Below are 24,257 nucleotides of genomic sequence, written 5' to 3' on the forward strand. Positions count from 1 at the left end.
ACACTCTCCTAATGATATCATCCAGGTTTGGTGAGGTTTGGTTTAGGGAGTCCAAAGTTATGGACTCCCAAAGGGAGTGCCCCCTTCCTCCATTGTTTCCAATGGGAGCTCATAGGAGATGGGGGCTACACCTTTGAGGATCCATAACTCTAGAACTGTGAACCAAACTTCACCAAACATGGGTGGTATCATCAGTAGGGTCTCATGAAGATACTCTGAAATTTTGGTGCTGCTATCTTAATAATTGCACCCCCTGACAGCAGGCACCCCCTAAATTTCCCCCAGATTTTCCTTTAACCATCCCCTTCCTGCCAATGCTTGTTTCTTTCTTTATTCTCTCAATGCCTAATAAAAGTTATTATTATTATTAAATCCACCCCCTTTGGCATGGATTTAAAGGGAGAATCTGAGGTCCCCCAATTAAACATTGAAAGTGATGCTGTTTCCCCCAATTGGGGGGCCTGGATACAACACCATAAAATGTTTTCATAGCAGTAATAAACATTTTTGTTTTTTACTTGAAAAACAGCCAAAAAATATTTCTACTGTGTGGCATGGCCCATTGCTGTGTTCAGATTTGTGAGTTGGGGCATGTTCTATAATGTGATGGTGACTTTGAAATGACCTGGTGGAAAAAAATCATTGTTTGGTCACTGTGGGAGAGGGTGGCCACCCATGGGGCGGGACATCAAACTCAGGTTTTGCCCAGGGATCCAGTTTGCCTAGGTACACCACTGCACTTCTGTGACATAAGGGTAGGATTCAAAACTGGGGTGGAAAAAAGAGTGATTCACCACAGCTTTCCAAATGCCATTTTTACACCCTTCTATGTTCATTGAATTTAATGGTCTTAGAACTATGGGTGGCACTTAGAACCATGAGTGGCACTCCCTTAAAATGAGAGGTCCCAGAGTACACTTCATACTCTCCAGAGAATGTCCAGTCCTCAGTATTCTTGGCAGAGAGATATTTAGATCCTCCCAAAGACTAGACTTCTGCTGAGAGAAGAGATGGGAATTAAGACTGTCTGGACAGTCAGCCCTCTTATGCTCAGGAGGTTTGGCAAAGGAATCTGTAGAGTCCCTTTCCACAGAAAGAGACTCAAGGGAGTCTCTTTCCACAGCAAGAGGTCCTGGGGCTTAAACATGCATAGGAACTACCTCTATTCAATCTTTCAGCCCTAATTCCACATTTTACAGGAAGTGCTTCACTAAAGTTACTCACTGATGAGGAAAAGGTGTTCCGGACATGCTCAAAGGCAGACAGTTCTCATGCAGGCAAGTTCCAGCAAGATATCTTGCAACTGATGCATAAAAACAGATACTGGGCTAAGTGACATTGGCATTCAGTTTTCTGATCTGGCCCAGCCTACCCCGGAGGCAAATTCCCCATTGCAAGCTCAGAGGCAACCCAAAAATAACGTATTCTGTTCTGATTTGTTAGTGATAACATTAAAGAAGAGAGAAACAAATTAGAAAGTAAAGGGCCCAGGGATAAAAAGGGATGAGACAGAAGAGAATGCATTTGGTCAGCAAGGGGTTAAATCATTTGGCATCATCTCACAGCTTCCCCTCCGCCCATTCCCTCTCAGGCAACCCCCTTGAATATCTCCATAAGACCAAAAGAGGAGGAGGAGGAGGAGGAGGAGAAGAAGGAGGAGGAGGAGGAGGAGGAGGAGGAGGAGGAGGAGGAGGAGGAGGAGGAGGAGGAGGAGGAGGAGGAGGAGGAGGAGGAGGAAGAAGAAGAAGAAGAAGAAGAAGAAGAAGAAGAAGAAGAAGAAGAAGAAGAAGAAGAAGAAGAAGAAGAAGAAGAAGAAGAAGAAGAAGAAGAAGAAGAAGAAGAAGAAGAAACAACAGCTAAGAATTCAGAGGAGAACTACTGAAGATTTCCATGGCCCCCTTGGCTATGTGGCTGGCAGCCCGAATCAACTCTCAGGGCTGTGATGTTTGCTACTACTGAAGGCAAACATTAAATATCACTGCAGTTGGTAATTACAACAATAAGGCTAGAATCATAGAATTAAGTCCAACCCCCGGCCATGCGGGAACATGCAATCAAAACACTCCTGACATATGATCATCCAGCCTCTGTATAAAAACCTCCAGTGAAGGAGACTCCACCACTCTCCGAGGCAGTGAATTCCACTGTCAAACAGCCCTGACAGTCAGAAAGTTCTTCCTTGGTTGCCTCATCTGCTATAAACAGATGAGCCTGAAAGTGAACAATGGTGTCCACCTTAAGAAGAAGTTTCTGAATAACATGACCCCAGAAGCATCTCCATAATACCTTAGGTTGCCCTAACTCCTTCAGAAAGTCATGATGAGAGCACATGCTTATATATGTAAACTCACAAGGGCAGCTCTCTTTCTTTAAAATGTTAAGCCAGAAGTAACATTCAGGGATGTTTTGAGATATTCCATCGGATGTGTCTCAAAGGAAATGTTTTCAGTCCTTGCTCAGATGATAAAGCAAGCAGTAATGGAGAAAGGTTGGAATAGTTTCATTATCCAACTCAACACAAGGACAAGGAGACAGCACAAGGCGTCAGGGTGGGGGTGGGGGAGATAGTGAACTGCAAAAAATGAAAAAAGGCATGGGGGGAGATAAGTTGTAGGAAAAGCTAGCATGTCTCCATCAGAAACACATCCCTCCATCCACCCACCAAAAACAAAGTAGTATTGCAAAATTCCAGTTAAGAAAAATACTTTGCTGAACTTTGCATATTCCTTTAGTAACATGGTTTGCATCACTGTGCAGCGTTTTTGACAAGTCCATCTATGCAATCTTCCCTTCCTAAATTCTCATCTGTGTGCCACAAATGAGGCCAGCCTGAACTGCTTACTACAGAGACAGAGCTGCAACTCAAAGTCTGTGTATGGATTCTACAAAGTTCTGCCTCCCCCCACAAATATTCAGTATCTAAGTGGTTGCCTCAAAAGCATCAGCGGTCCAGCAATCTCAGTGCTACCCGTCTGACTGGCAGATGGTCTCCAAACTCATTCCTGGATATGAAGATACTTCAGCTGCCAGCTTTGCTCTTGAAGGGTATATGCCCTGCTGCAGGAGTCTCTCACATAAATGCAGAAGAAGGAAAGAGGGATTAGTGCCTACAGATCTGAATGTGTGCATCACAGTAACTTACTACCAGAGATTTAAGAAAAACACAACTTAAAAGCACCATAATCATTTATGGCCAAGATAATTTACAACCCACAGCATAGTGCAGCAATTGTATCCCAGCATCCAGATCCACCATCACAGATAGTGAACCATGTAGTAGGACAAAAATGTGTATACCCTGAAATTTCCAGCATTCCAACAGTTCTCCATTAATCTAGCAAACAGTGTAAGTGCCATACCAATCTGAATATACATCAGACAGAACACAGCCTAGGGTACAGGTTTCAAAAGCTAGAGATGCTGATATATAAAGGGGAAAGTATGTTCTAAAACCATTTAGCACCTGAGATCCTTCCAGGAAGCAAATCTGTAGGCCATTTAAGTCTGCAAAATAAGAGTCAGAAGAACATGATGTATCTGGAAGTTTGTCTTCTTAGAGGCAAAACAACGTTCACAGGACAAGGGTATGAATGCCTCCCCAGAACCGAGAAACTCAAGGATTTTTAAAAGGATGTTCTCTTGTAAGCCACAAACAATTTTATTATGATCCAAGATCAGCAACCACAAACAAAAACGATAAATGTCACAAATCAATCTTACAAAACACTGTCAATAAACTACTGATCTATATAAAATACAAATAAAATTATAAAATTATGACAGATGACCCACTTTCTTTTGCCTTATTCTGCATGCTGTAGTGCAAAGTTTGCTGCTTCCTTTCAACAGCACTGTTGGCAAGGAGAAGAGAAACATGAAAATGGTTTGTTCCGCCATGACATTTAGACAAAATTGGAGTAATATACCAAAAAAGGAATACTGTGATTACACCAGCAATGTAAGAGCACAGACTCAAAAGTTTCCACCATTCTCGGCTGGCATGGACATAAACATAGGGAATATGAGCATACTCCCCTTGCAACCGAGCTGATGGAAGGTCATTAAGCTGAGTTAAGGTAAATGTACTTTGATGAAGCATTGATTTTATCACCGTTCCCTGCTACCAAACCAGAAAGGTTCTGTGCTCTATCATTTTGAAGCGCAATATCCCATAATCTTTGTTCAACATCTACCCTTGCTCACTGATATCCAAGTTGTAGAAGAGCAGTTTTAGAGGAACCAAGGAGATCGAGTTTATCCTCCACTTTCTTCATTCACTTTGAATGATCATTATCAACACAAATTAGTGAAGTTAGACTAAGGTGACCAGATGGTCACCTTTGTGAACCGGGACGGGCGGGTAGGTGGGTGGCCGCGTGCGCGCATGCGCGTGCAGCCGCAGGAACGCACTGCCTTCTGGGGCGCTCCCGTTTCCTGCCCTATCACAGAAGGCGCGCTCGGGAGGCTGCCACACTGCCTTGTGCCCCAGAAGGCAGTGCGGCAGTCTTCCAAAAATCGGGACACTTGAAAAAACCTGTGGGACGTGGGACAAATTGTTTTAAGGCAGGACTGTCCCGCCAAAAGCGGGACGTCTGGTCAACCTAAGTTAGACCAGAAGGAAGAAATCTGAATTTGAGCCAGAAATGCAAAGTTGGAAGTCAAGTGTGTGTTTCTAATGAGACTGATTCTGCTTCTAGCTTAAGGCAGGCAGTGGATATATAGCCACACACTCCAAATAGAGATCTAAGGACTTTAGTCTGACATCAAATTTTTAGTATTCACTATACAAACTATACCTGTGCTCCATGCATACCAGTAAGTTGTAATACTACTTTACCCTGAAATACTTTCAAAGCATAGGGTATATAGAAGCGCCTTTTTGTGTTCTCTTTTAACTAAAAAAGTGTATGAAGAACGTGAAAAATCAAGACTTTCCTACAGTGCAGTAACTGCTGCTATCTTCCTTCTGCCCAGTTCCTCTTCCTCTGTGCTACAACCACACCCAATGCTTTGAAGAACACTGCAAGGAGGAGACTGAGATTGTGAGGGAAGTTCTTTCAATGTATATAAGCACCTCCAGAGAAGAGCAAGATAGACCACTAAGGGAACGTCAAACCAAGCATCTCACAATCAGAATCCTGCGTTTTGCACAATGTTTGGGAAACATCTCTCCAGCAGAGATCAAAATGATAACAACCCTCAAAAAGCTCTGAAGGACACAAAACAGGAGAGAGCATCACTGTAATGTCCAGAAACTAAAATGGGAAGCTGGGCAACAGAATAATCTGAATCACACGTTTTTTAGCCAGTTGGACCAATTAGACACAGCTTCCATTGAAGAGAGAGACCCCTTTACAAGACTTCCTTAACCTTATTTTCAAAAGACCCATTCCTACAGCTGCTCCCCACATGGACCTCACAGTAACAGGGGAGCTAATAAGTTTGGCCATTGGATTTCCATCTTTTCTTTAATCTAAAAAAGGGATGCCCATAAATAGATTCAGCAGATTTGCATTAAATACTGTTAACTACTTAGTGTGGGAAGTGGCTAAGGGGTAGAGCATCTGCTTGGCAAACAGAACATCCCAGTATCTCCAATTAAAATGATCCAGTAGTGAGAGATGTGAAGGATCTATGCCTGAGATAGAGGAGAGCCACTGCATGACATAGTAGAAAATATTGATGGACCAATGGTCTGGGTCATCATGGGCCAACAAACACAGGTTTAGAATGATTAAAATAAACATTTGGGGGGGGGGGACTTTGCACAGATCCTGCCCAGTGGTGGATTCAGCACCACTTCAGCAGAACCGGTTGTTAAAATGGTGCTTGTAAACAACCAGTTGTTAAATTATTTGAATCCCACCACCGGAACGGGTTGTTAAATTATTTGAATCCCATCACTGATCCTGCCCCTAAAATGAGTCTGCCGTTGTTATTTCCCCCAAACCATTTTTTTTTTAGAATTGTGCTGTTAGCGAGTCTTTTGAAAAGTCCCAGGTTGCAGCCGCTTGCAAGCAAACAGCCGAGGAGGCACTTTATTCGCCTCCGTTTTCCTTTTTTTTTTTTTAATTTCGCAAAGACGCAACAGCAACCTGGATTGTTTCAGTGAGCTCCAATCACAGTCTGCACGGATGCATGTGAATGCAAAAACTGGAAAACGGGTAACTTTATCCCAGCTGCCACGCGTTACACATTTGCTGGGCAAAAAGGGCTATATTTAGGGCGCAACTCTTTCCAATCAGGAGAGAAAATCAAATCAGCAACACATACAGAAAAGGCCTCTTTGCCCCCCAACACCCAACCCAAACACCATTAGAAAACAGATTAAATGACTGGCCAAGCTACTTGACCCCTGGTTGATGAGAACCTTGGAATATTTTCCTCCCAGTCTTCCTACAAGTGGCCCTTTGAGGGCAGGCGATTCTTTATCATCCACACTATAAAGATTTGCCTCATCCAGTGTACTTTAGAAAAAAATATTGTGTCATTTATTAGATATTTGGGAATCCTATTGTACCACATACATTATCAAGGAGAGTGGCAGTAGTACAATCATCTCCCATTCCTGTGCAGGGAGAGTGTCCAGGGACTGGGACTTCAGAGGTCAACATTGGATCTCTCGTATAATCCCTAAACTGATTTCAGCTTTCTAGAGAACGACTTGGGTCCCAGTGCCAACCTCCTGTCGACTGGTCTATTCCTCTACTCTTTTATCCCTCTCATTGTCCTCTTATTCTTACAATGGACAATGATTTACTGTGGTGGTGAACTCCATTCCCTCACAGTGTTTATACCCTTGAAATATATAACTATTTATGAGTCTCTCTCTGTTTTTTCCTCAGGCAAAACAATAAAAGTTCCAGTTTATCTTAATCCAGGGTCATAAATCTATCTTACAATTCACCCACCCCATTATTACTTCACCACTTTCAAAAGCTCCCTTGAAATCAGCAGACAGGGCCAACGGGTATCCAAATTGATACAAGCAGTAAGACCCAGTTTTTTTAAAAAAAAAAATGGTACATCAATAGGAACATTCCTGGCAGCTGATTCCTATAAAGTGGCTGACAATAAAACCATCTCCAGTTCACTTCACTTTCATTCTACAGTCAGAATGTCCAGAAGTTTAAATCTTCTTGGCCGACAGTGGGTTTTGTTATTGTGTTTTTGCAGGGGCCTGCTAATCTCTGGATGCAATTCACAGGTTAAATCTTCCCATCCAATACTGAAGATCTAAACTGAAACCATTAGAAGCTAACACTGAATGAAAAACAAACAAATGAATAAACTGCATACACATACACACTGTTGTATGAATAATTTGGAACTGAACATGTTTCATACACTGAAACTGCTGGTAGGGAACACATGGCTATTGCCCCGACTCTATCCATACTGAATACAGTCCTAAGGCCTGGAGGCGTATTTTCCTTCTCAGTTATCCAAAGAGTTGACATTCTCCGATAGGCTCGTTCTATCTAGTCCTGTAATTGACATGGCCTGACTTGTATCTGATATGCTAGAAGGCACAAAGCTCTTGGCTTTGCCAAGAGCCCCTAGGGGATTGGGCGGCATAAAAGTTTAAATAATAATAAAAAAATAAAAAAATAAGATCCTTGATCCCTGAAGATCTGTAGACAGCAGAAACAAATATGAAAGTTGTAGTAGATATAATCTCCACAAAAACATAGCAGTGATTTTCAGAAAGGAGGGAACAACATGGTCATAAATAAATCTATGAATATCATAATATGTAAGAACAACCGTAACAATAGGTAGGTTACTCTTTAAAAAGTAAAACGCTAGAAGGTGTTTGAGATTTCCTCTGAGACCAAGAGTTCCCGCTGTTTCCCAATCATTTGCTTCTGGCACTGATTGCTTTATACAAGAGACCCTGACCATCCAAAGTCAGGAAGTGCCCTGACATTTCTTTTATTCCCATCCTGATTCCTAACCTCCCACTGTTAAACTAGATGGCCCAGATAATGATACAGCACATTAAAGGCATAGTATTATCATTACAATAAAATTTCATGAAAATCAGAGAAAGGCCCATAAACTATTGTACCAGAAATGCCTGAGGAATAATATTCACTAAGACAAACCAATATGGTCAAGCCTATGACAGGGGATGGGCCAGAGAACAGGCCATGAATTCTCCTCTAACCATTATAAAACATAGGAACGGGCTGGGAATTATTGAGAAGGATCTAAATTTAGGAGAATGTCTCAGAGTCTGGAGTGATCCTAAATGGAGCTATTTTAACTTGCACGTCTTGGCATGTCTCCCCAAACTTCACTTTTTTGAGGAAAGTTATGGGAGTGGTTTCCGGGCTCCATTACGGTTTTAAGGCCTCCACATGCCCCAGGATTTATTTGGACGATGTCTGGCAAAATAACCAGGTCTTCTGAATTGTTTCTGAGGGTGAAGGGGCACCCATCTCTTCTAAGAACATTTCAAAAGCATGTATTTTTCTGACATTGGTGTAAGTGTCCACAAGATGTCAATATTCACATGTGAATACTGGAAACCAAGAGAAATGCTGGAAACACTTCCAGTCTCAGAGATTAGACCAATGGAAGTTCATAATGCTGTTAAATGTTGGAGCAAGGGGAACACGTGTTTCTGTTTCTGAAAATTCACATAAGACTCCAAACATTCACCTGCAGTGCTGAGTGCAGTCAGGACATGGGGGACAAAGGGTAGGGATGTTGCCTCTAAGATGGGACAGGAAGGAAACAAGGGTTGCCCCTCTTTGAGGGAACAAGCATTTCTAACCTCCTAAACCTCTGGCTGAGCTCAATAGTCAAGAGGAGCACAACAGATACCTTCTCTTGTTTTCAGACATGCAGGCATACTTGATCAACTCTACTGTATCTGAGAAAAGGCATAGCTGAACATTCCTTTTGAATTATTTAGGTGTAGCTACTTAATTCCTCCAAGATCAAAGACTGGAAAAATTCAGTTTCCACACATCTAAGAAGCTGTAAAATGGCAATAATTGAAACTTGAAGATGAATAATTATAGGAGCTATGAAGTATACTGTTTTACCTTGTGATAAGATCATAAAACATTCTAATAACTCAATTTGCAATGAAGATCTACCCAGTGAAAGTGAAATTCAGCATTTTGTAGGAAGAGGAATGCCATCAACTTAGCTTTCGTCAGAAACCAAAGGAAAAGGATACTTTCAGTGTGATTCAAATACCTCTCCTCCATGCAAAAAAGTTATTTATGCTAGCTTAACAGCTCACAAGACTAAGTATGACACCAGGTAGTTGATCACTACCAGATTCGTGCACCTACGCACACTGCACTCCTAATGCAAAACAGCATGCACATTCTGATAAGCATATATATAGCTCCCTCATGAATGGGTTTCCTCGTTTTCTTGACTAGATGACATGCATTTACATTCATTTATATCCCACTTTTCTTCCCAATTTGGAATCAAAATGGCTTTTAGCATGCCTCATACTTGCATGTGCACACTGTGTGTGAATCCCAGAGTCCCCATGTGGTTGTTTAGCCAAAGATGTTGAATTTTCCCCTTCACCTTTATACAGTTTTCAGCTGTTCCACCCCAGGGATGTCTCGGATACCCAGAAAGTTTCCAAACAACTCTATGAATGCCTGCATTTTCCTCCCTTCAAAAAAAGAAGGAAAAACAGCTGCTTTCCCCTCACTCCTTGCCTATGCAGCAGCAGAAGAACAACAACAACTTGGATTTATATCCCACCTTTCTTTCCTGTAAGGAGACTCAAGGTGGCTTACAAGCTCATTTCGCTTCCTCTTCCCCCAACAGGCACCTTTGACTCTTCCGCACATGCAGAATAATACCCTTTCACAATTTCACAATAATGCCCTTTCACAATAATGCCCTTTCACAATTGTTTGCAAGTGGATTTTGCTATTCTGCACAGTAAAATCCATCTGCAAAGTGCATTGAAAGTGAATTGAAAGTGCATTATTCTGCATGTGTGAAAGGGGCCCTTGTGAGGTAGGTGAGGCTGAGAGAGTTCTCAGAGAACTGTGACTAGCCCAAGGTCACCCAGCAGGAATGTAGGAGTGCGGAAACATGTCTGGTTCACCAGATAAGCCTCTGCCACTCAGGTGGAGGAGTGGGGAATCCAACCCGGTTCTCCAGATTAGAATCCACCTGCTCTTCACTACACCACACTGGCACTGTTTGGTTCATCTATCATGACAAAAGTTCAACCCTATAGATTATCTACATGCCTCCCATCTTCACAGCAGTTAAGAGAATGGTCACATATACAATATAATCACCAAGTGATGAGACATGAAACAGCCTACATGCACAAGTCAACCAGTGAACAACTGGCGTTAAAACTGAATAAAACACATTCCCTTTTCAGCATCATCCCAATGCGTTCACATACTAGCCAACAGAATTTCCATTTATCAGCAGGAGTTTGTTGTAATGACTGCGGAATGTTCAGCCGGTATAGTGCAAAACCATATTGCTTATGTGCCTCTCTCAGCAAGAGCTTAAATGAGCGCAGCTTCATCGATTTGATACGGCCTATGAGTGTTACAGAATTATCAAGACACTCTAAATCTAAAAACCGAACCAGGCACTTGCATATTCTAGGAAATTCAACCATTTACCGTCTCCTGGATATAGCACAACGTCCACCCCATCCCATGCGCCAGTATATCACATTACACTTTTGGTAAAGGCTCTCCTTCCTTAAAAGCCTATTCACAGATTTACCAAACAGCTTGGGAGAAATCGGCATGTCATTCTAAAGATCTGAGTCTTATGCAAGATCTCCCATCCACTTCTGCCTATTTGCAGGTCAGCTCTGATGGTTCAAGAGAAGCTCACTGCAGTCTCTCTGTTAGAAGATCAGCAGTGGTGAGCAACAAAGACAACCTTTGCAGAAAGAGAACTTGTCTTCTACTATCACACAACCCCCTCCAAGCAAAGCCTCAGGGCAGGCCATTTGAGTGGGTGTGTCTGCCCAAAAGGCACACTCTCAGTTCAGAGTTCCAGAATGACATGAAGATCTTTGAAAATACATGCCGGAATCTTCTGCAACACTGCTAAGAGAAGTATTGATTGATTTCCTGGGGGTGGAAAGAATTAACCACTGGGCTAGAACATCAAGAGTTACGCAATGGAAAAAGTATTAGAAAAGCCGGTGTCAGGCACTCAGAATGTTCCGAATGGAACTATAGTATTCCATCAGCAAAATACCGTTGTACAGCTCTTGCTGCACTATATTAGGGGTGCTGATTCGGCAAACCTGACAAAAACCTTTAGTGAATAGAATAGAATAGAATAGAATAGAATAGAATAGAATAGAATAGAATAGAATAGAATCTTTATTGGCCAAGTGTGATTGGACACACAAGGAATTTGTCTCCGGTGCATATGCTCTCAGTGTACATAAAAGAAAATACAGTGCAGCATTCAGTTCTCCTTCCTGCCTCTGCTTTCCAGGTCCTTTAGGGAGGTGGGTGGGGGGCTAGACCCGAATGTTGTGCTTGGTTCAACCGGGTGCAGCATTCAGTTCTTCCAGCCATCGCTGCTTCCCAAGTCCTCCAGGGCTTGGGAAACAGCACAAGGGAGGTTGGGAGAGAATTGAATGCTGTGCTTGATTCAGCTGGGTCCATGTGGAGTTAAGAAACCATGGTGGGGAGAACTGAAATTTTTTAGGTTCAATTTTTTAAACCACCACCACCCGCTGCCAAAAAAAAATAGATAAAAAAGCCAAATAAATATGGTGGGTATCAGCTTTCTAAGTAGAGAAATATATATATATATATATATTTAATACTGGGGTGTATTTCTGGATGAAGCAACATTTGAACTACAGAGCTAGGGAGCAATTTAAGCAATCCATTATGAAGCAGTCTGAAGCATACTTTCCTGGGAGTAAGCCCCATTGAGTAATGTGAGACCTAATTTTGAGTAGATCTACTATGAATTGCTCCATGAAATCCACTGATTTCAGTGAAGCAGGACAGACACGCCTCACTCCATAGGAGACCCAGAATGGTTCAGTGGTTAAGTGGTTGTTGTGGACCTCGATTTCTGTGGCCTTGGACAGTAACTCCAAGTACATTTCATAATATACACAGTCTTTTGGTTACTGATGCTTACTTCAAGGAAAACACATTTAGGATTAGTCTTCATACCCTACTGGTTTTGAATGGGAATCCAGCCAGCATGGTATAGTGGTTAAGAGCAGTGGAGTCTAATCTGGTGAACTGGATTTCCCCACTCCTACACATAAAATCTGCTGGGTGACTTTGGGCTAGTCACAGTTCTCTCAGAACTCTCTCAGTCCCACCTACCTTTCAAGGTGCCCGTTGTGGGGAGAGGAAGGGAGTTTGTAAGCCGCTTTGAGACTCTTTAAAGGTAGAGAAAAGCAGGGTATAAAAACCAGCTCTTCTTCTTCTGAATTGAATTCACTACACCTTTCACAGATCTAAGTGACAAAATGTTTATCTTCCATCATGCACAGAGGCTTTGCCTGCACACTTGAAAAATTATATCAATAAAGACCTCACGGTCACAGGTCTTTATGTTAAAAACAAACTAATAAGCAAAGCACTGGATTCAAGCCAAGAAGCAAATGTATAACCGTCCTCAAATCTGGGCTACTTTTAGTGCTTTCAGCAATCATCCCCATTTGCCTTGTGCTGATGCCAAAGCCAATTGGGAACCAACAAGCAGGAAGGCCAGGTTCAGAATGCTCATCACTGTAATAGCCACCAAAATGACATCCATAGCAACAAATGATTGTGGATACCATCCCACCAGGGGGCAGAACAGTATTGAACAATTACTTGGAGAGGACTGGATTCAAATTTCAACTCTGCCACACAGTCCCCTGGTTTATTGCCAAAACCTAATCTAAGTCACAAGTGTGGGGGAAGAACCACAACGCCATTTGGGTAGGGCAGAATAAAAATTTACACACAGAAGAAATATCTGTGGGATTTCAACAGAAGGAAGAGGCATTTGGTAATACAGACTAGTTTTATGGGGAGGGGGAGGCTTTGTCAGGTATGGAGCGAGGGGAAACTGTGCCCAAGGGACGCACGTACCCTGCACCCCCGCTGTGTTGCCGCCCACCCCCACCCCACCCCAGAACTCCCCTGCCACTGCTCCACCCAGAGCATCACTACCTCCGCCGTCCCGTTTGCACCACACCACGGTCTTTGTCCAATCCTTTTGCTGTTTACTAGATTTGCCAAGCCCAGACCTGGAAGGCCCAGGCGAGTCGGATCTCAGAAGCTAAGCAGGGTCAGCCCTGGTTGGTATTTGGATGGCAGAATACCAGGGTGGCCATGCAGAGGAAAGCAATGCCAAACCTTGCTTCTGTCTCTTGCTTTGGAAACCCCATAAAAGGGGTCACCATAAGTCAGCTGCAACTTAACAACACTGTACACACACGCATAGATTTGCCAAAAGAAAAATTTAACATGAAACATCTGAAGAGTTTCAAAGCAGCTCCCAGGCCCTTTCCACACATACCTTTTAAAATGTTTCCAGGCCAGAAATGGAGCATTTCCGTTGTGGAGTTCCACAGGGTTCTTCCCCCTGCCCTTTTGGTTTCAGAAATGTTTCCTTTCCACCTGAAACCCCTTTTATAACTATTCTTTCATTCGAGTCATCTTCTCTTGCAGTGCGATCATTCTTAAAATGTTCTACTTTTCCTGCTGCCATTGTCCACACCTCTGTGCCCTAACTCAGCTCTCCCTCAGCACCAGTGGTGGGATCCAAAAATTTAAGTAACAGGTCCCCATGGTGGTGGGATTCAAACTGTGGAATAGCACCAATGGGGCTGGGCGGGGCATGTCAGGGGTGTGGCTGGGCATTCCGGGGGCGGGGCATTCCTGGGCGGGGCTGTGGCAAGGACACAGCCACTGCACCGGTCCTTGGGCAGGAAACGAATGCACGCAGGCGCAGGCTGCCACGCACGACGGTGCACCTCCTGCTAGACTGCTTCAAGTTCTGCACGCTACTGCTGAGAGGAGGGGCGTAACTAAGGCAAAAATCACGTGGCAAAATCACCAATTAGTAACCCCCTCTCAGCACACACAAATAATTAGTAACCTACTCTCAGGAACCTGTGAGAACCTGCTGGATCCCACCTCTGCTCAGCACCATTTTTTTCCCATTCCTGAGCACGGATAAATTTACTTGCAAATAACCTCGTGATTACACAAAGTAATGATTTTTTTCCTGCAGTTTCTCTGTGCCATCGCCCAATTTCCCCCTCGGCACCATTTTATCGTATCCAAGAGCTCACTCCCTCACTTTTTTATTTTCCTCATTCTGTGTGTTTTTTGTTGAATCTATGAAGCATCGATTAAGCACAGCTACGAAGAATTTAAGCAAAGGCCTTATGAGACATCACTTCTACAAACACCCCGCCCCCCAAAAAAAGAGTAATAACCCCTCATGGTGGCCATGAAACGTTTGGAGAGGGTGAGTGAGGACAAACATTGTGGTAAAGTGGGGGAGGGAATCAAAAACGTTCTGCAAACATTTTAGGTGACGTGTGCAGAAAGGCCACAATCTGAACCTGCCTGAGCACACACACACTGCGCCATGCAGCTTGTAAGCAACAAATAAACAGTAAGGATGATTCCAACGGAAAACCAAGAGAGTGTTATAAAAAGGGGAAATGAGGAAAGGGAAAGATAGAAGAGGAAGTTGAAAGGGTGTGCTCCAGAGCTATTTTAAGCACTGGCTTTGTTACGTTTGCAGCATGTGAAGTCCAGACAAAGTTGTCAGCTTTCACTGAAGCATGTCTGAGGTGCGGCCCTATTAAGGATAAAAATAACTCAGATGTGCAGCTAAAGGTTACATCACACAAATTCAGCTCTTCATGTTCCCACTGCCTTGTGGGCATCTGTATTCTAAAGCTTGTTTTATGTGGTTCATCCACCGCACCGGCAACCCTATGAAATCTGGGAAGTAAATGAATAACACATTGACAGTATGTTGAGTGTTTCCATTTAATACCACCTCCTCCTGCATTTGTGAAGATTAAGGAGATAATAGGTCTAAAACCTGGCTGTGGATGTAGATAGCACACCTTTTGAACAGTGGCCTTATTATCTGTCTGGTGTCTCCAAGCAGACAATTTTAGGTGGTGCCATTCCAGCAGAGAGGTGTCTCATAATAAAGAACATAAGAACATAAGAACATAAGAACAAGCCAGCTGGATCAGACCAGAGTCCATCTAGTCCAGCTCTCTGCTACTCGCAGTGGCCCACCAGGTGCCTTTGGGAGTTCACATGTAGGATGTGAAAGCAATGGCCTTCTGCGGCTGTTGCTCCCGAGCACCTGGACTGTTAAGGCATTTGCAATCTCAGATCAAAGAGGATCAAGATTGGTAGCCATAAATTGACTTCTCCTCCATAAATCTGTCCAAGCCCCTTTTAAAGCTATCCAGGTTAGTGGCCATCACCACCTCCTGTGGCAGCATATTCCAAACACCAATCACACGTTGCGTGAAGAAGTGTTTCCTTTTATTAGTTCTAATTCTTCCCCCCAGCATTTTCAATGGATGCCCCCTGGTTCTAGTATTGTGAGAAAGAGAGAAAAATTTCTCTCTGTCAACATTTTCTACCCCATGCATAATTTTATAGACTTCAATCATATCCCCCCTCAGACGTCTCCTCTCCAAACTAAAGAGTCCCAAACGCTGCAGCCTTTCCTCATAAGGAAGGTGCTCCAGTCCCTCAATCATCCTCGTTGCCCTTCTCTGCACTTTTTCTATCTCTTCAATATCCTTTTTGAGATGTGGTGACCAGAACTGAACACAGTACTCCAAGTGTGGTCGCACCACGGCTTTATATAAGGGCATGACAATCTTTGCAGTTTTATTATCAATTCCTTTCCTGATTATCCCCAGCATAGAGTTTGCCTTTTTCACAGCTGCCATACATTGAGTTGACATTCCCATGGAACAGGCAAAGATGGAAGGAGATTACAATTTGTTGTTTAAAACAGTCTCCAAAAGCTTTGAAAGACTGGAGAAAACATTTACTCTCCTGAAGAAGGATCTTCAGATCTATGTTGCTAGCAAGGTCTAGATGAAAGAAAAGAAGAGGTGCATTATAATAGATAATGAAGAAGAGTTTGAATTTATTGAAGAGTTTGGATTTATGCCTTGCCTTTCTCTCCTGTACGGAATCTCAAAGCAGCTTACAAACTCCTTCCCTTCTTCTCCCCACAACAGACACCATGGGAGATAGGTAGGGCTGAGAGAGTTCTGAGAGAACTGTGACTAGCCTAAGGTCACCCAGCAGGCTTCATGTGTAGGAGCAGGGAACCAAATCCAGTTCAGCAGATAAGAGTCTACCGCTCATGCAGAGGAGTGAGGAATAAAATCCAGTTGCCCAGATCAGAGTTAACCTCTTAACCACAACACCATACTGGCTGGATTCCCATGCAAAAACAGTAGGACATGAAGATTGTAGTCCTAAATGTGTTTTCCTTGAAGTGAGCATCAATAACCAAAAGACCCTGTATATTATGAAATGTGCTTAGAGTTACTGTCCAAGGCCACAGAAATCAGGGTCCACAACAACAACACCGAGAGTAAAAGGATCTGTCATTCCCCATTCACAGAGAAACAACACTCACCAAGGAATTTAGGAGATGAACCTGTCTCCAATGGAGCACAAAAGCCATTGGCTATTAAATGAAACTCAGAAATATTTAATTCACAGGGACTCTCAAATACAACTTCTACTGGAACCGAAGCCTTTGGAGTTACACAGAACTCAGAGCCAGGATTAATTCTGTGTAACACAGATTTGCATATTGCACTGTGAACTTTAATTTGCCCTGTGAATGTGGTTCCAATAGCCAGCTCGCTGATCCACACAAACACGAAAATATGAATGTTTGCTTGACAAAAGCAGCCAGGCACCCTGATGTGGGGAGCAAACAAAAATGTCTGTATTGGATATAAAATTCAGTAATCATGGAACTAGATACAACACTGATGGGAGGTTTTTTAGAAGTGATTTAACACAAAATATAAAGAGTTACAGAAAAAGAAATCCTGACTTGAAACTACCATTCTAGACAATCTTGATTATGTAAATGCTGCCTGTGGGCTGCTAGAGGCACCACAGCCTCACTGCTGGCTCTCATTGCTGGCTCTGGGTGGACACCCCCACCTTGGGCAACAAAGGAAGACCCCCATCTTGACTAGTCTTCATCCAGGCCTGTAAGTTTGAACTTTGAAAGAGAGCCTTTGGGAGCCACCTGATGGCTTTACAGTCTGTTAGAGCTTTGGGGCAGGGGTCCATATTATTTATTAGGCTTGCTGGCTGGTTTAAATATTTCATGTTCATTGCCTTTTGTGGTTTGAGGCTCTGTTTGTATTACCCACCTTGTGTCCCAAAGGCCTGGGAGAAGGCAAGTGCATAAATGTTTAAAACAAATACCATCTAAATGGCTGGACCACACAGGTGTGGCAAGGTTAACGGCAATTCTCATTTTTCAAATGTAAATCTGGAGATGGAATGTAGCTAAAGGCTTGCACGTGATACCCAGAGCCAATCTTCCACCTCAAGTTAAAACACATTAAATGTTAAGTGTCACATTCATTTCCATGAAAAGCATCTCCGGAGTGGGGTCTGCTCACTTTGAGCTGAATATCTAAGGAAAGGCAATTGCCAGGAAGATTTGTGGTCTCCGTCAGAAGACCCATACATAGCCCCCAGATGCTAAGAAAAGGTATTCACCCTTGTATCCAAATCTTTCCCTTTCCACTTCATTTATACATTAATTCTTGCACATTCATTCTGTGCACTGAGACCACAGGTGATGTAAGGATAAAAGTGCCAAATTAGGGTCCTAGGAGACTCAGATACAAGTAACCCCTTTTCCACGAAGCTTTCTGGCTGATCTGGTGCCAGTCACTCTCTTTCAGGTCTAGCCTACCTTACAAGATTGTTGTAGGGCCAAAATGAGAAGGAGAGCCACAGGCTCATCCTAAACTGCCTAGAGGAAGAGACAGGTAAATCATATACTTAAAAATCAGAATGTTAATGTTAGTTCTGCTGTATCTAAATCTAACAGGTTGTTATGTGGAATTGATATCAATATTATAGGGAGACCTGATACTAAAAGAGAACATCAACAAAGAAATTACTTCGTCATTCTTGCCCTCACACAAAAGGTTTTTAAATCTTATCTCATTATTCCTTTTTGCCTTTCAATTTCGACATATTCCTCAGCCCCATTTTTTCTTTGAGGAGGGCTAAAGGCTTTTTTAAAATTTGGAGATGCAGAGTTGACCGTGACTTTAATCTTTTACCTCTCTCTTCCCAAAGCATCTTCCTTCCAATTTGAGATCTCTGGTTGGCTTCTCCTCCCACTGCAAGGAAGAGAAGGGAACCAGGGTGGTATAGTGGTCAGAATGATAGACTAAGATCTGAGCGATTCACGGTTCAAATCCCCAGGGAAGGTTGCTGGGTGACCTGGGGCCAGTCACAATCACACACTCCCAGCCTAACCCACCTGATTAAGGAAGTAAAATGAAGTAAAATAAGTGAATGAAATAAGTCCAGCTATGACTGCAGCCCATACATGAGTGGGATTATTACTCAGAAAGTCAATGGATCTTACTTCCAGGGAAACACGTCCCAGAATGACCAAAGTCACCAGCAGTGCATTCAGAGTAAAGCTTAAGAAAACCCACAGACATCGCAGAAGGGACGACGGCGGGGAGCTCTGTGGAGTCTGGATGCCAACAGACCACAAACTATTCTGTTTTCACAAAAGGCACTGCAGGATTCACTGCCACAAGATGCTCAGAGCGACCTCAGAGGGTTTCAGAAAGGATTGAGGCAAATTCAAGAAAGCACTTTTTTGTGGGGGGGGGGGGAGCAGTGATGAAGAAGGCAGGTGGCATTCTTGGGGGCTGCCAGAGGGCTGAAAACAAGCTGAGGGGGCCAGTACCACTCTGCCACATTTTCTTTTACGCTTCTGTCAATTTGATCCCAACATTACCAGCCTTCCTTCACGTTCTTCTTTTTTACTTGCTATAATATTTATCAACCGGGGGTGGGGGTGGGGGTGGAGGGGGGGGGAGGCAATCCCACCCTTTGCAAATCCCGGCAAGAAACATCCCAAAAAAGCACCAGCTCTCCTACCTGATTTCAACCTGCCGCCGAGGAGAAGGCTGCCGCTGCGACGCGTCCCTTCGAAACCAGAGGCGCAAATGGTACTTTTCGCGGTGCGCGCAGGCGGGGCTTTGGATGTCCTGCCAGGCGACGGGGCGATCCTCTCGCCTCAGCGGCGGAGGCAAAAGGCGAAGACGGAGGAGAGGAGACGCGAACCCGTCTGCGGACCGAACCCAGCCCAGTCCCCGGGAGAACTTCCTGCCGAAGCCGCGGGCTGCAAGAGCCCCGGGGAAGATTCCCCGACGGACGACGCCTCTGCCCCCTCTCGGGCTGGGGGACGGCTCCTCGCTACAGGGCGCCTCGCAGCGGGGCCGCCTCTTCCCGCAGCGCCCGGGCCCGTCGCGGTTCACCTTCTGCCGCCCGCAGCCCAGCCCGTCGCCTGCCTTCTCTCGGGCGAGTGCGCAGAGCGGGGAGCGGCGCTCCGCTTTGCATAACTTGGCAACGGGCGGCCAGCGCTGCAAAGACCCCACTTGCTCGCCGGCGCTGGTTGCTGGCTGGCTGGACCCACCGACGGCCCCGCAGCCGCGCCTCCCGGTCAGCCCAGCGTCTCTCCCCGGGCAGGCTGCCCAGCTCCGCCGGAATTCCCTCCGGCGGCTCCCGCGACGACTCGCGTCCTCCAGTCCCGCCACGTGTCTGGACGGCGACGGGCTCGCTGCCCGCTCCAGCAGCCGTCGAGGGCAGCCGCAGCCCGGCTCCTGAGCAGTGGAGACTCTCTCACGGCTCCCCGCCCCCAATTCATTAGGGGGACTCAAGAAACGTGTATGGGAAGCAGGGGGTGTTCGGAAAAGAGGGGGGTATCAGCTTTCTCCCTGACGGATGGGCTGATGGGAGTTTTTTTGACACCCAAAGCCAGGGTCTTCCATCCCCAAATGTGGCCAGCATGGCAGTTAAGCCTCAACCCCCACCACCACCACCGCCCCCCAAAGATGCCAGTCTTCTCCCCAAGGACTGGTAATCTGGTGAGGCCCTGCAGTGCATCAGCCTTCTCCTTATTGTGCCAAGCAGTTGCCTGGGTCGCTTGGCCAGAGAACCACCTCTCTGGTTGGCAGCCACATGTGCCTCTTGCTGTGGCATGAATGTGGTGGCACCAGGAGCACTTTTCACACATTCACTGAGGAATCCTTGCATACTGCAAAGGATTCTGGGCTCACCTTTTAGTCCTAGGTTGCCCCAAGCCATTGAAGTAGAGGTTGTCAACACTTGGTTTGATCATGGAGTCTGAGGAGAACAAGATTTGGGTCAAGGAGGAGCCACATCAGGATATAATGTCATAGAGCAGAGATCTCCAACCTGTGGCCCTCCAGATGTTCATGGACTACAATTCCCATCAGCCCTTGCCAACATGGTAGTGAGACAGCAGTTTAACTCTGTATCTAGGAGAGAAGAGAGTGCTCAATTGTTAGGCCTGTCTTTGGCAATGATCTGACCATGTAACATTTAGTCTGACTCTAGGGAAAGGGCAGGCTGGTATGGGTGGAATCCTGTGTGTTAGAGAGTGCCCAGCCTAGTACATACAAGTCTGTTTGTGCCCGAAAGCATTTTAGAAAAATCTAACTACTCTCTAAAGTCAGAACCAGATTAAAAATTTTGTGCCTCAGCCAGGTATCTATTTTGTCTACCAGGAGACCTTTTCAGTTGGTTTGTTCCTTTATGACCAACCTGTAAATAAACAAATCTTCTTATTTGTATATATATTAATTCAGCCTCAGTGATCTCAATAATCTTCTTGTGTACCCCAAAACTTCCTTCATGGCGGCATATCCAAAGCCTATACAGTCACTATCTGAAGAACATCTGGCAACTGAAGGGGGAGGTTTATAGTTCAAAACAAATATATATCCTAAAAATTTTAGGAAGCTGCATGTGTCTCTCCAGTAGGGGGGAAAAAGGCTTATCACACCAGGTCTCCAGAGTACTATTTGGCCCTTCCGCACACTTTCAATCCACTTTCATAATTGTTTGCAAGTGGATTTTGCTATTCTGCACAGTAAAATCCAGCTGCAAAGTGCATTGAAAGTGGATTGAAGATGCATTATTCTGCATGTGCGGAAGGGGCCTTGTTTGAGAACCTTTCTTATAAGCAGTCTCATCAGCGGGATGCGTGCAATGCCCAGTCAGATACCTTGCCTGTGAGAATTCATCCTTTCTGCTAGCTCCCTTCTATATATGCAAAAAACAAAAAAAGACTCCGTTTTTCCAGGAAGCAGGAGAAATGTCTTTTCTTCAAATATTCAAAAGCAAAATCCATGTAATACCATTTATTAAGACCAACCACAATCACACTGTACGAGCTTTTGAATTCTTCAGAATTCCTCACTGAGCTTCTGGAGAATTGAAAAGTTTGGTCTTAATAAAAGACAGGACTTAGCTTAGACTAACACAGCAACTAGTATTTTCCTCGCCAACTAATAGCCTTGCACAGCACAGAAGCATGCAAATGAGGCAGCCTCTTGGCCTAAATGGGGAGAGCGGGACCCTCATTTTAATCCTCTAAGCCTGGTTCTTCCACCAATCATTTTGGTGGCAAAGAAAAGGCTACCTCCTTCTCTGAAAAAGCTTGGGGTGTTACAAAAAGCATCCCACCAGTTTATCTTTTTTGACCCTCTACACTTCAGGGATATAGGGAAGCAGCCAGACTTTTCCATATGGATACACTCTGATTCCAGCATAATTTTTATTGTCAACAATCCTGTGTATTATTAAGTCCTCATATGATAATTTCCAACTAAATACTTACTTCCATTGTATCTTCTATTTGTTAGGTTTTCACTTGAGCACGAGACTTAAATGCTCACTGGATATCAGGAAAAAGGCTTTCTACTTTTATAATTCTGCTTTCAGCATGGTTTATGATAAATCACTGCTGATAACCTTTTTTGGCATTGCTTTCCAAAGAGCAATCCAAGTATTGTTTACTGGATGTCTTATGCTGTCCAATTTTGTTCATTAATATCATGTAATCAGCTCTGATTCTCAGCAAGAAAGGCAGACTATAAATAATGTACATAAAAATAAAATAACTGTAGCCATAAGCTACAAATCACACTCTTGGAAGCCCCCTGCAGGACATGTGGTGTGGTATCGAGTGTCCAACTATAGTCTACGTTCAAATCCTCTTTCTGGAAGCTTTCAGAGAGACCTTGTGTCAGCCACTCCCTCTCAGCCCAGCCCACATAACAGGGTTGTTGTGCGAATAAAAGAGAGAGTACAGTATAAACCATTTTGGATCCCAATTGTAGAGAAAGGTGGGGTGGGATCCAAAAATTTTAGTGGTGGGATCCAAAAATTTTAGTAACAGGTTCCCATGGTGGTGGGATTCAAACTGTGGCGTAGCGCCAATTGGGCTGGGCGGGGCACAACAGAGGCGTGGCCGGGCATTCTGGGGGCGGGGAATTCCTGGGCGGGGCTGTGGCAAGGACGCAGCCGCTGCGCCGGTCCTTGGGTGGGAAACGAATGCACGCAGGCGCAGGCTGCCACGCACGCCGATGCACCTCCTGCTAGACTGCTTCAAGTTCTGCGCACTACTGCTGAGAGGAGGGCGTAACTAAGGCAAAAATCACGTGGCAAAATCACCAATTAGTAACCTCCTCTCGGCACACACAAATAATTAGTAACCTACTCTCGAGAACCTGCGAGAACCTGCTGGATCCCACCTCTGGGTGCAAATGAAAACAGTAGATAGCCATGTGATTGATAGCAGCAGTGTTCATAGGTCTCGTGTAGACATGTCCATTTTTGCAATTAGCACCTTGCACAGTTTTTGCCAGGTCATCAGCAGTTCTGCCTCCTCCCCCAGATAGGCCAAGAGTTAGAAAGACAGAATCTGAAACTCCCAATTTTCATGGCATAACAGGCATCATCACAGGTACAAAAAAACACAACTTTGTAGATTGCAGCAACTTGAATGTTCCAGCTACGCAATGCTCTTGAATGGTCAGGTCACACATATAACGGCCAGTCATCAAGTGATGAGAAATGAAATAGCCCACATGCACGTGTGGACCAATGAGAAAATGAAAATGAAAACAACACATTTCCATTTCAATCTCATCCCAATACATTCACATATTGGCCAACAGAAGTTCCATTTATCAGCAGGACTTTGTTGTAATGACTTAGGAATGCTCAGCCAGTGCAGCAGAAAACCATATTGCTTATGTGCCTCTCTCAGCTGGAGCTGAAATTTTTGGAGCTTCACTGATTTGGTATGGTCTATGTGTGTTACTCATCATAGCAGCATATCAAGACGCTCAACAGGCACTTACGTATACTAGGAATTTCAACCATTTCCCAACTCCTGGATGATACACAAAGTCCACTCCACCCCATGTAGCAGTATACCACCCAGACATGACAATTTTGGTACAAAATGTGTGATTCTTGCAATCAGCATGAATCTTTGTGGTATCCTATGACAACAGAGGCCTCATTCGAGAAGCTGTGCCTCAGTAGCTGAGCATCTGCTTTGCACGCAGAAGGGCCAAGGTTCAGTTTCCAGCATCTTCAAAGCCCCTTCCGCACACGCAAAATAATGCGTTTTCAAACCACTTTCACAATTGTTTGCAAGTGGATTTTGCTATTCCGCACAGCTTTAAAGAGCACTGAAAGCAGTTTGAAAGTGCATTATTCTGCATGTGCGGAATGAGCCCAAGTGAAATTATCAGGTAGTGGGTGTTGTGGAAGACCTTTACCAGAGAGTTGCTGCCAATCAGAGCACACTAGCTTGATCTTGACAGGTCCAGAGCTATGTTTACCTTGTCTCCAACCAATCACTCAAAATATGGGATATGCAGGTCCGGAATCCATGTTGTTCAGTGCAGTGGAACTCTGTGCCTCATGGCGAGTCACATTCACAATTCCCAACAATCCAAAGAGCCATATGGCTACTATAAACCCTGTGTACCACTCCACCAGACACACCCATACAAGATACAGGTATTGATATTACAGGTGCACAACTTCTTTAGTTATCAGAATAATTCTGACCACATACAGAATGTGCACAGTCCCACCTGCCTCACAAGGTTCTGTTGTGGGGATGGGAAGGTAATAGTAAGC

General features: G+C 44.3%; 1 protein-coding gene across 2 annotated transcripts in view; it reads right to left on the reverse strand.

Moving 5' to 3' along the window:
- Nucleotides 1-19,906, reverse strand: part of SEMA3D (semaphorin 3D) — a 174,378-nt gene extending 154,472 nt beyond the window's left edge. For both annotated transcript variants that reach the window (XM_048501136.1, XM_048501135.1), the window contains exon 1: nt 19,170-19,906. The gene's annotated coding sequence lies outside the window, so the exon portion shown is untranslated. The remainder of the gene's footprint in view (nt 1-19,169) is intronic.
- Nucleotides 19,907-24,257: the final 4,351 nt, after the last annotated feature.

Source organism: Sphaerodactylus townsendi, linkage group LG06, assembly GCF_021028975.2.
Source record: "Sphaerodactylus townsendi isolate TG3544 linkage group LG06, MPM_Stown_v2.3, whole genome shotgun sequence".
NCBI lineage: Eukaryota > Metazoa > Chordata > Lepidosauria > Squamata > Sphaerodactylidae > Sphaerodactylus > Sphaerodactylus townsendi.